The sequence below is a fragment of the Tachypleus tridentatus genome, chromosome 5 (assembly GCF_004210375.1).
Source record: "Tachypleus tridentatus isolate NWPU-2018 chromosome 5, ASM421037v1, whole genome shotgun sequence".
NCBI classification, from domain to species: domain Eukaryota; kingdom Metazoa; phylum Arthropoda; class Merostomata; order Xiphosura; family Limulidae; genus Tachypleus; species Tachypleus tridentatus.
This window is the reverse complement of record NC_134829.1, coordinates 29,069,504-29,083,134: the sequence shown is the minus strand read 5'-3', so window position 1 is coordinate 29,083,134 and position 13,631 is coordinate 29,069,504. Positions and strand designations below refer to the sequence as shown.

At 29.9% G+C, this 13,631-nt stretch overlaps 1 pseudogene across 1 annotated transcript; it reads right to left on the bottom strand.

Moving 5' to 3' along the window:
- Positions 1 to 2,109: 2,109 nt before the first annotated feature.
- LOC143250819 (ER membrane protein complex subunit 4-like) lies at positions 2,110 to 11,897 on the bottom strand (annotated as a pseudogene). Its single transcript, XR_013028366.1, has 5 exons — positions 11,787 to 11,897; positions 9,350 to 9,461; positions 6,128 to 6,281; positions 4,785 to 4,943; positions 2,110 to 2,256 (listed from the first exon to the last, which is right to left on the bottom strand). The product of XR_013028366.1 is annotated as an ER membrane protein complex subunit 4-like (transcript).
- Positions 11,898 to 13,631: the final 1,734 nt, after the last annotated feature.

Here is a 13,631-nt window from a genome sequence, read left to right as displayed (position 1 = left end):
GGCCAGGTGAGTTAAGGCGTTTGAGTCGTAATCTGAGGATCGCGGGTTCGAATCCCAGTCGCACCAAAATGCTTGCTCTTTCAGCCGTGGTGGCGTTATAATGTAACGGTTAATCCCACCATTTGTTGGAAAAAGTAACCCAAGAGTTGGTGGTGCTCGTTTAGCTTTGCGCGAAATTCACAAACAAACAAACTTGAGTATATTTTCAGTTTTCTCTTGTTTGTTTGTGAAGTTACAATCACCGGCAAGGTGACTTTGACTGGACCCACACCTGTATGCGGACTGGTGGTATAGAAACTAGCCAATTATTAATGTATTACCAACTTTTAACACTACTTTATTCTGATCTTAAAAACTGAACAGTTATTGAACTATAAATAGATTTCAAATAACCAATAATCATTTCAAGTGTGTGCTAGTAAAATGTATATAATATCACAACGACTTTGATTGAATGTTTAACTGTGTGGACGTGACGCCATCTTTTGACAACATACTATAACAATATTGCAATTGTCTGCACCATTTCTATCATAAAAACAGAAAACTAGTTTCAACGTATTTATGACCGCTTACAAACATAATTAATGGACAAGTACACAGTTATGATTCATCTCTCGAAATTACTATCCCAAATCTATCGTCACGTTCTTTAATTGCCTAAATATTTGACACATAAACATAACGCTTATCTTAAAAATTAATTGTAAGGTGAACGTAACTAATCACTCACTATATTTTTGCTTTATCAAGAGACAAGAAGATGCGACAGAAGTAATAAGGTATGTGGTTATCCTTTTGTGTCGTGTAAAAAACGCATACTTTGTAATTTGTCTTTCGTTTTGTCTTTATTATTCAGGAAGACAAGTTACATTGAATACTCATATTTTCACCTTTTTGTATTTAAGTTGCCCGTTTTTTTCCGACCACATAAAAAATACAAAACTTGTTTTGTGCGTCTCCGTCATCATTAAAACAATGATTTTTATCAACGTGTCCGAACCCTATAGTTTAAAAATTAAACTACTGTGCATCTCATTTTGTTTGTAAAGCAATAAAATTTGATACTGAAAAGAAAACAGTTATATTGAAAGAAACAAACATTTAAATAAGTGTGGTACATAAAATTTTAAATACAAACGTACCTTTATTGTTTGTTCACCTAAACAACACTTTGTCCATATAATGAAATAAATGGTCAGGCCAGACACTCCCGTAGTTCATTAGGAATTGCATCTAATTTTGAACTGTGGACCAAAGGGAAGAAAACCAGTTGGTACCAACTTCCACCTGCAGCTGATACTCTTAATTTAATAATACAAACGACAGTAACTCTTATTATACACTACAGCCAAACATGTTAAGTATATTTACCGACAATCCTCAGATTCCCATTTCAATTCCTCACCATTAGACCATATATATAGTTACATTTCAGCAACCCTTATTATGAAATACTAATTTTTTTTTTTTTAGACAATATGAAAGAAAGAATAAAATAAGTTGTGTTTAAACAGCAAAATACAATTCTCAGACATTTTTCCTGAATTACAAAGATATTCAAATTTAGTACTTTGCATGAACATGTAAGATCAAAACCAATAAAGCAAGTGTAAATAAAGGCTTGAAAAATATAACACTAATATCATTTCACAATGTAACATTTATTTATTTTAACATTTTTAACACTATATACAATATAACATCATTAAATCGGATTATCAGATAATGGAGTAACATTTAATATCATCTGATGAAACAAATTATAATTAATCTAATTCTTTTAATAAAAGCATTTTATTTTAGAAACTGCAAAAACAGAAGGTGTTTTTTATATAAAATCAATTATATGATTTTCTTGTGTTAAACCTATTAATGTTCAACACTCCATAGGATATAGATTATTTTTTTAGAGTTATAAACTCAAGCAGGTGTTTTACTGCTCTAGGTTTTATCAACATAAAAGCATGTCATTATCCATATCAATTTAAAATTTAGATTATGACTTCTGTAATACACAGTGGTCAACATCTAAGATCCTATGCATAAACTTCCATTTTCCTCATAACAGAAAAGGATTTAAAAATAAAATCAAAGATATAACAAAAACAGGTGTTTAAATTCTTTATTTAAATATATTCTACTATCTGTAGCAATGAATACAGCATTTAAAATATTGTACTCAATTCATAGTTTTCTCTTAAAAAAAGAAAACATTTAACTTCTGAAGAATCCACCACCAGTAAATTCCATTCTCTGAAATAGAGAAAAATACACAAAATAAGCAGTGAAATTATAAAAAATTATTGAAACTGGCAACAAGGAATTTTTCATTGAGAAGAAATGGTTTAGTTGTAGAGAAAAATGAATTTTTTTGGTAATAACAATGATTATTAGGCCAGATATATTTTGCAAAAAATATTGAAAAAAACACAATACTAAGATATCTAATCACTTGATAAATATTTATAATAAAAAAAATCCAATTCCTAAAACGCTTGAAAAGACAAATTGACAAATAGATACATTTAATATATAAATTAAAAAGAAAATAAAAATACCAAAATATCAAGTGATTGTAATTATAAACATTCACATACCTAAACTAAAACTACTTGAATGATATAGACATTACTTCTGTATGCTACTGTTTTTATAATAAAAATGTGCAAGGTTAGATTTAGATATCCACTATCCATCTCACATTGGATAAACTTACATCATGCATTATTACGATAAGTTTATTGGAAACAGTTAACATTTCATATGTACTTTTGGCTGCTACAGTTCTACCAAATGTTCTAGTTTATTTTTTGTTTTGTTTTTGAATTTCATGTAAAGCTACACAAGGGCTATCTATGCTAGCTGTCCCTAATTTAGCAGTGTAAGACTAGAGAGAAGACAGCTAGTCATCACCAACTCTTGGGCTACTCTTTTACCAATGAATAGTGGGATTGACCATACATTATAACGCCCCCATGGCTGAAAAGGTGAGCACGTTTGGTGTGACGGGGATTCGAGCCTGTAACCCTCAGATTAGCATTCAAGTGCCTTAACCACCAGGACATGCTGGGCCTAACTGTTCTAGTATTCAATGAAAATTATATTTTCTGTTTGACTTGATATGGCAATTAACATTTTCCTGTGAAAGATTCGAAACAGAGAAGATAAAACTGACCATTTTAAACCATACTAATGGTACTTATTCAAATTATATACAAACAGGCAGTTTAGGTTGATTAAAAAAAAGGAATTATTTATAGTAAGACAGAACTGTTATGTTTAATGAACCCACCACCTAAATCATTATTTGATGAAAGTGTACATCTGTCTCTGCTTACAACTAGTGAAATACTGTCACCAAATGTAATACATATTCTTAGGAATCCCACAGAACTGAGATCTGTCTGTAAGAGGAGGAGGGAGTGGAATTTGGTTCTCACATCTCTGTCTTTCCTGTGCATTGAAATGGTGGGTCAGCTAGGTACCATTACTGATACTCTAGCACAGGGTTATTGACAAAACAGTTTGGATGTGTTTTAAAACTGTTAATAATGATACAAGTCAGAAGCATAATCTTCTCAAAGTTTATTACTACAAATAGTAAAATATCTTGACGACAATCAGACAATGGCACACAAATCAGCTCAGAATTGTTGGAACACAATAAGAAGACAACTTCTCTAGCTGAAACACAATCAGAAAAAAAACAACTTTTCTAGCTTTATTTATTTTCAGTCTTCTAGCATCTAGCAACAACAGCACTATTATTAAATTATGGCTAACTTTGAAACATCTTGGTGGATGCAGTGAAGATAGCCTAACTGCAATGAACAACAAATAAAAAACATTTAAGAAACTTAACTTCTGTTTCTCCTTGACTGAAACAACCATCTAAGTTTCAGGAGCAGTTTTGGAAAAACTTGCTAACTCCAGGGATCTAATGTAATACGTGGTGACCAGCAAAGTTTAAAGTGGTGCACAAAAAATCTAAATTTGTAATACTCTTTGGTGACAACACTTTTACTTTATAGCATTAGAGAGCATTTCAACATACACTGATCATGAGCTGAAAATGTTTGAAATGACGCTAACATGAAAGAGTACAGTTGATGCTAGCCATGGCATAGGCATGTACAGGCTTCAGGCAAAGAAAGAAACTGTACAGGTAATCAGACATGTACAGGCTTCAGGCAAAGAATATGGTATAAGTATTTGGGTATGTACAGTGTTCAGATATTGAGGAAAATGGTGTAAGAAATCAGGCATATATCGAGTTCATGTTTAGAGGAAAATGGTGTGAGCAGTCAGTTATTTACAAGTTTCATGTATGAAGGAAAAGAAAACAACCTTCCTTTAGAAAATTTAGAATAATGACACCATTACAACATAAATAAAATTTGCCTGAGTTTAATAACAATTTGGTTCCAAAAAATGAAAATATATTCTGTAATAGAGAAAAAGTTCTCTTTCAGGTCCTAGAATAACAAGTGTATAATTTAACCTCTTCAAAAGTTTGAGCCATATTTTTATCACCAGAATGTTGAAGGTTTTACAAGGCAGGGGGGAGCTGTATTGCTATTGCCCAAAGAGGACACATAAATAAAACTAAAAATTAATGCCAATTATATTTTTTTTCTTTCTGACTTAATTTACCCAGAACCACTTAGTCCAATTTTAAATAATGTTTTGGTTTTCTGCCTAAAGTTCATGTTTTACACAAAATTAACATGAAAACTAAACTACAGAAGACAAGTTTACAGTTTTTGTTGTTACTATCATACCTGCTGTGGCTCCACAAAGTCTAACCAGTCTGATGCATGTGTAGGTAACAAACCCATCGAAGAACATTTGTACAATGCAACTGCTAAACAAACTAGATTTCCAAATAGATACACAACTTTTTTGGAAGAAAGCTTGGCTCCCTTCTATGAGTTTAAAGGCTGGTGACAAAATGAAAAAATAGAAAAGATAAATAAATATAATATAAAAAATAGCAATGTAATTTTGTTGGATTTTATCAGAATAATTAATATTAAGAATCTCTTCCAATCCTAATCTAGACATGCCAGATATGTGAATTAGAATAAGTGAAACCCAACTTAGCTCATTTGAAACCACTGTTTAAAGAAATTGAGCTATTAAACAGTTCAAAAAGTGAAGCTCACCTAACTCCATACATCCGAGCAAATGCTACAAACATCCAACTTGAATATCTCGATTTATTTATAGAAATGTGACAGCATCCAAAAACATTTATGTATTTTAGGCTGAAAGCCATGTTATTATCCATATTTTTATAACCAGAATGAAAATTTTATAAGGTATGGTGATAATTATTAGGACATCATAATAACTCATGCAAAACATTATGGGTTTTAAAAGTTAAACATAAAACATCTAAATTAGAGAAAAGTTGAAAGAGTACAACTGATTTAAACATACAGAATCTGAACTAATGTACAGTTAAAATATCATTCAGCTTCCTTGAACCTACATCTGTAACCTACAGTTGTAACATGATGTTCGCCACTTGAACATATATCTAAGATAGTGTTCATTCGAAACATTATGTAGTTCCCTTGAACATACAACATTAAAACTGTCAGTGACTTATAATCAAATTATATGATCTTAATATCAGGAATTTTATTAAATTTGTGATGACAAGAAACCCACTTAAAGTAAAAATATATCTCAGGATGGGTGGTATGGGTATTAACACTTTTATTAATAAAGCAGAGAACAATGTTTCAATCTTCTTAAGTTGAAACACTGTTCTCTGCTTTATTAATTAAAGTGTTAATACCCATCCTGAGATATAATCTTATTAAATGTAATTCATATATCTCTACAAAACATGTTACAAGCCCACTGGATGAGAGGTTAAACAGAACACTTCCTGTACTTTGAAACAACTTCCAATGACCAGGTGACAAACTAAACATGCTTCTCCATATTAACACCAACAAATAAATAGGGAAACAGCACAACTAACAAAATGTAAACTTTAAAGGAAGCAAAATATTTGAAATTAAAAACAAACAAACTAGTTAACTTAGTATCAGTTTGAAAAAACAAAACAATCTTACACTGTTTCACAATTTCTGTCAGTAAAAATACATACTAGACTGTATCGTAATCAGTGCTTTCACTGGGCGAAGGAATAACATTCCCACCATCATGATTGGAAATATAGAGATTGAATTTCCTGCCATGTACATTATAAAGAGGTTCATGGGGACCTGTTTGAGGGGTGCAAGAGCAATGTCCCAGGATTTCTGTTAAAATAAAAAAAAAAATTAAGTGCAATAATAGTGAACATGAATTGGTTTAGGAGTCTGAGAAGAGAGAAAACTTAGTGTTTAAGCTATAGTTCTTGGTCAGAGATTAACATCTGATTCATATCTTACAAAACAAGAGAATGAGCAAGGCTTTGTTTTCTTATTTCTAACAATTTACAGATGTTATCACACATTTATGTAAAGACACTGTTATCACACATTTAAAGGTGTTCCTTGTGATGCAAGCAACATAAATATTGTTACAAGAAGAGCACAGTAGTCACAGAATTTTCAGAGTTAAAATAAAAACATTATAATTATTATAAGTAACCTTGAAGTTTTTGGAACAAACTCATTCACCTTCAAATCAAATTTCTCAAACCATTTCATGCTCAAAACTGAATGATACAACACATAACATACACAAAAACTGATCAACATAAGAAGTGATAACAGAACTATGTTTAATTATTAATATTTTTTCTACACATTTTGGATACATTGATTTGTTATCAAAAGAGTATTACAGCTCTACATTGGATAAGAAACTCAATTTACTAATATTTGAATAGGTTTTAAATAAAATAAAAATCATAAAATTGGACAAAAAACTATTAGCAAAAAAAGATCACATCAAACACCATTTTAAAAAAATTTCTTACATTTACTAACCTGATGTATTCATTTTGTTTTCCTTTAACAGTTGCTTAAATATGGGCTTCATGTTTTATTGACAAGCTGCTTAATGACACCATTTTAATTGCACATACAACAATATATGTAAAGTTTTTTATATTGCCATAAATGAGTTTTAGCTGGTACACTGTTGATCAAAACTCTTACCAAATGTAAAATTTCTGTCTGTCATCAGTTAGTAAAATAATGAAATATTAAATTCAAAACTTATTAAACAATGCTAACTTCTGGTAGTTAAATAAAACAATATTTGAGAGAGTTAAATGATCTGGAAAAGTCATATCTCAATTATATGAAATCAATAACTGGTATAAAACATCAAAACAAGGAAAGTAAGAATTTTTGTTTAAAACTTTCTAGAATATATTAGAAAACTTATTATAAACCTCAACATATTAGTATGGCTTTTTTAAAAATTAGTCACTTTCACACTAAATATAACTATGACTTGGATACCTAACTATCATGTCAAGGAAGGTTTAAGTTTTTCAGGAATGTGTGACCTATGGATATCTGATTACTTGTATATTGACCTTTTTGCATTTTAACTTGTTTTATTTGTGACTCCTTGACTTATCGTTCACTTCTTACGTGAGAAACGAACCAACAACTACAAGATGTTTGGATTAGTTAAGATTCTAGCAGGTTGTGTTTATAGCTCAATAACTGTGACAGTTCTTTTATTTTGCAAACTTATCTGAGACAGTTTTGATGTCTACAACTTCCATGAGAACATCACACTTAACTACTTTAATTGTGAAAACTATTGTGGTAATTTTGATGTTTCATAGTTCAGGACAATGACATTCTTAACATTTCTTACCTCAAAAACTAATCTCTGCAAGAGCTGTGACACTTCACATCAGCAGCACAGTAACAAAATTCTAACTTCTTTGACACTGAAAACTAATCTTTGTGAGAGGGTTGATGCTTATAACTTCAAGACAATGGCATTTAACATCCTTAATCTTCAATATCAACATGTTAAAGTCAACTTAATTTTTCTGCTTTCAATCTGACTTAAATGGTTTGTTCTAAAAGGAACAAGTTCATCCTCAAAGAAATTAAACTAACTAAATGGACAAAGAGAATTAATAAATCAATATAAACTTTCAACTAATACAATCTATGTACATAGAACAAAACTTAATCCTAACAATCAAGTTTAATGTGCCAAGTAAGTTTAGTCTTGTAAAAACTAGAATACCCGAGGATAACAAACCTTATCAAAATGTTGTACATTTATAATAGACTTTTTTATTAGCCAGTCAATCTATCTCAAAGCTTTTTTCTAAAAAATGGGTTCTTCATTGTCCAACTAAAATGCACTTTTTAATCAATTGGGTACCCTCACTGTTAACAATACTTTGGGCCATAACAATTAGCTTCAGCATATATATATCTAACATGTTCAGTACGTTGAAAGATACCAATAACAACTAACACATATATCTAAATAGTGATACTAAACAAAAGTAGGCTTTTGATGTTTAAGGTCAGAATCTACAAGTCATCAATATAGCAATTACATGCCCAGTTCAGTAAATCCTCATGTAGCTTGAAACTTACGAATACTCTTGAACTGTTGTATATACTGTGTAGTGAGGTTTAAACACAATTGTTTAAAAATTTGATAGATGTCTCACGACAATTTTGAAGATATACAAATAATGATCACATTTTAACCAACTTCTGTGAAAGTTACCAGATGTACAAGAACAACTTTGTGAAGTTTCACATTGATATTAATTAAAATCAGGTAATCTATACTGCAGTAATTTAACTTTTCATGAAAGCTATTCCAAAACTAGTCTAGATGTTAAAAAATACAAGAGGAATATGAGCTAAAGCATGCATGTCAAGCTGGACATTAACTTCATAAAAATGTTACAATACCAACTTCACAAGCAATCTTAACTCTTGGTTCAGTCATCTAACCACTACTGACATCACTACCTTGAACCTTGACCAACTCTAATTATCTTGACAACTGACCAACTTTGCATACCTCTATCTTCACTCTTGTCTAACTTTATAATTTTTACTTGTATTACCCTAAATTTCTTTCCATAGTTTACAAAAGGGTTTCAACTGTGATAGCACTATACTTGAATTTCTTAAAAGTTTAGGCTTAGCACTTTCATTAATCTTTATGTAATTTCAATGTTGTACCTAGAAGAGACAAACAAGTCAATCTTGTAACAACAACAAAATCAGAGGAGATTCACATTATAACAAGAGAGCATGTAGCTGTTCATAAAAGAAGTTAAAATAAATAAAATATATAATAAACATTTTGTATTCTAATATATCAAGACAACTTATTAGTCAAGCTAAGCCTTAAAGAGCTTAATATACACATTTCTTACCTTCACAATAAGACTGGCATCAGTTTCTTTGCTGGCCTCAACATGGGCTTGTCCAAGAGAAGAGCTGTATCCTGGTGGTGAGGCTAATTCAATCTGTCTTTCTGACTTTGCTCTGGAAGGTTCATAGAAAGATATTGTAAAGATCAAAACATTGCTAAGTGAACATGAGAGTGCATCTCTTTGTGGAGCAGTATCTTTGCCAATCTTCCTCTTGACAGTAACTTGCAAGTTAATAGCATAGCATCACAAAAGTAACAAAGTTGTATAAGATGATTCAGATTTGTAAACTTGAAACTTTTGTGGCTGATAGATAGTAATGATATTGCAAATTCACTAAACATAACATGGATAACCATACAAGTTGTTCACTCTAAAGTGGCCCAAGTACATTTTTTAAAATACCTAGCATAAAAGAAGTCTTTCAAGCTCTAGCTGATAGTTGGATTGAAAGACTCACTTCTGAGAAATTCATTTATTGGTGACACTGTATGGTATTACACAGACTGGCTATTTTAACTCTGGCATATATTTGTAAGGAACTCCAACTATTTGGATGTGTGAATTAAACTGACTAATGGCCATGTAATGATTCAGATGTCGTTTGATATTTATAAATTCAAAGCTGTAATCATTTCATGTTAAATAAAGAATAATAGGTTAAGGATGTTTTAAATTTTCTTCCTTGACTATACTATTATAAGAAGAAAATTCACATAGGTGTGTGAGTGGAAGGAGGAACAGTCTCAGCTTGAAATACATATGATCATTTGGGCAAATTTAGAAGTAAAAAATATGGTGATTTGGGCCATTTTCACCCTTAATTTGAAAAAAAACTTCACAACCTCATTTGAGGAAAAAAATAGCCCATCCTTCACTGAAAAAATTCCTCATACATCTATAGACATTCAACAGAGCATCTTTGGGTTGAACACCACCACTGTAATCATCTGCTGACATCTGCAAACCAAAGACTAGACCATAAATAACAAAGGGAAATAATACTCTTAATCTTATTAATATCTACTTTGTCATGGAGAATGAACTTTTAGAATGTAAAAGAAAAATGCACAAATGTAACTAAATACATTTTACAATATGATAAATTAGTGTTGAAGGGGTTATTTAACAATAGAACTGATTTTTTTCTAAAAAATAAAGAATAAGTTAAATTCTTTACTTTTCTCATGGATAGGAGTAAAAGACTGCCTAGATAGACCGAATGGTCTCTTACAGTCCAATTGTTATGTTAGAATTGACATTTTTTTTATTTTATTCCTTATATTTCAAAAGTAGTCACAACAAAGACCAGAGAGTCTGATAATGATGGAACTTTTGAACTACGAAAATTAAAAAACTCGTTTGTTAATGGTACAGTTGTAAATAATAAAAGATGCAACATTGTACTGGAATTTAAGTCAACTCTTTATTATCTTCTTATTTCAGAATAGCTATATATATATATCACACTGAGAAGTGAATGTATTGGTATGTCTTGTGCAGAATTTTTCAAAAAGCATACCATTTTTACATAGTGTTCTGCAAATCTGCTATATTTAAGCTATATGGAAAAATCGAGTGTTTGGTAAAGAACAAAAATTATTTACATAGTTTTAGAAAAAGATCATGCTATACTCCTTTTGGATTATAAGAAAAATAACAGGTATTTTCCTTTTTTTTTTTTAGAAAATCAAAATATTTCAGATAGACATAACAAAATATGGTAAAAATCTGGGATAATATTTCTACAATTAATTTAATATATAAAATTTGCATTTTCTATTTATATACTATTAAAATAGTATGATTTTACAATATATGATTTAAAATTACATTGTGATGCAACTTTCACAAAAGTCAACGAATTTCATCACATTTGACAATATATAATGTTCTATATCCACAGAGCCTTTGTAGTTTATACTAATTAAACCATAAATATAGTTGAACACATAAGAGTTACAGTCAGAAATAAACTTATCAAACCTTACTTTAAATGCACTTTAACCATACTAATAAACTGACTGAGGTTTAATACTGAACAATTTTGTTTATTCTATCACACAAGAATTGTTTGGAATGGTCTCTTTTTACAGTGTTAGCAATTATATATATTATAAAATATTACATATTACACTTTCAGTTAAATAATGTTTATTTATCCATTTCCTAATAGGTCTATACTTACGCATCAAACTCAATTAAACTCTTAAATCATATCCTCTGGTAGAATTGATTTAAATCTTACTGTGCGTAATTCAAAATCTCACGCGCAATAAATTTAATATTATTATTATAAATATTGTTTGCACATCTCACAAGAGGGCGAGCAAAATCTTGCACAAAAATAAATTGTAAACCTAAAGTAGTTCGTATCCCAAAGATACAATGTACGAGAACTAATAAAACAATAAAAAATGTATATAAAAACAGTTCACACCTCTGAGGAAAGGAAAATGACCATTTATGACGGCGCGCAATACTCCGATTTTTTCCTATCGACGCCATCGTCATAAACAAATATGGGTAACTAATCGCCACCTTTCGGCATATGTGAGTTTAAAACTTTTTTTTTTTTTTGTTATTTTTGAACTGACAATATAGAAATTCAGTTTGTAATAGCATTTTAAAAAGGGAGAGGTTAAACATAAAATTTAAGACAAAAATGTAAATTATTGTTATTTTATAGCATGTATAATTTAGCAGAATAAACATAATGTGATATCACAAGTTGTATTTATAAGTGAATTTATTGTCGTTTAGGTTTCTAGTTCCAGTAGAAATTGTATCTTTTTTTTTCTTTTATAAGTACAGTTGAAGGTTAAAATACAATTAAATATTCAAGCATTTTGTGCTTATTATTGAAACCAATTATATATTATCAAAATTCGACCTACCATTTTTCTCTTCAAATCATTAACTGTTTTTTGTAATGTTTTTTTTAAAACTTTCTTTATCTGTCATCTTTCTTTAGGTGAATATCCATCATAGCCACTTCCACATCGACTTTATTTTATTTATTGCACTTAGAAACATAACTTTCCAGTGGCAAGAAATAGGAAAATACTGGTCGAATAAAGGGCAAAGAATGCTGAATAAATTGTTCAGTAAAAATCATTACTAATGTTTTATCTTCAAAAAATGGAAGTATTAATCCACATCTATCGTTCTAACATATTTTCAGTAATTTGAATATTTTTCGGACATTACATAACCCATATTTATTTGGTCTGGTTAAATCACAAACATTTATGACTAAATAATTTATGAAAAACACATCTAGTTCTCCAACTATAAAAACTATCTATAGTGTGTTATAATATAAAAAATATAAGGATATTGGCATCAATAAAATTAATGAGTACTATTTGATATATTTTTAAAATCATCTTTTAACAATGTGAGTTTTTAAGCACAAAAACAATTTGAACGTGCAAGACGGTAAGCCAAGTAATTTGAAACACAGACTTTAATGTTTGTCTATAAAAAATTGAATTCCCACACAAACTGTTGTAAAAAATTTCTATGTAACTTTACATTGGCGTTCTTGTTTCAAAAACCGATATAAACAGAGTTAACGATTTTAATTAAGTTTTTTCTATTGTTTAAAAGCACCACTGTAAAAATATTTCATATAAACATTAAATTCAAAACCTTAACACATTGAAGGCAAATACCCCCTTTTCATTTGCTATTGGGATTGAGGGTGAGAGTAATTAATTTATATTGTAGGTGGTGTTAATATTCGTCGAGAAAAATTAAAAGATGAATAAACTTTTTGTATTCACAAATTCTTTTTTACTATTTTATTTTGAATTCTCTCGCTTCATAAAATGATTCATTTGTTGTTGTTTTTTTCTGAATAAATAATCTTTTATTTAAAGTTAAAAAACGAATCGAAAAGCTTAAACATTTCTTTTTTCATAGAAAGTATTATTCTTCAAAAGAAGCGTAAAAGACCATTTAGTTTTAGTGCATAGATCTAACGAAGAAAAATTCGCTTTTAAAAGATCTCAAACTTTTTGGTTTTCGATGGTTTTGCTTCAAAACAACCATGTCCTTTCCCTCAAGGTACAGCGATAAGACTACAGACTTTTAACGCTAAAAATTGGGTTTTGTTACCCGTAGTGGGCACAGCACAGATAGCCCATTGTGTAACTTTGTACTTAATAACGAATAATAAAAATGGAAATGACTAAATAATTTTACGCATAATACGGAAAACAGTATAATTGTAGATAATCTCAAGTTGTAGTGCATTATACTTTTTTCTTTGATTCTTCCT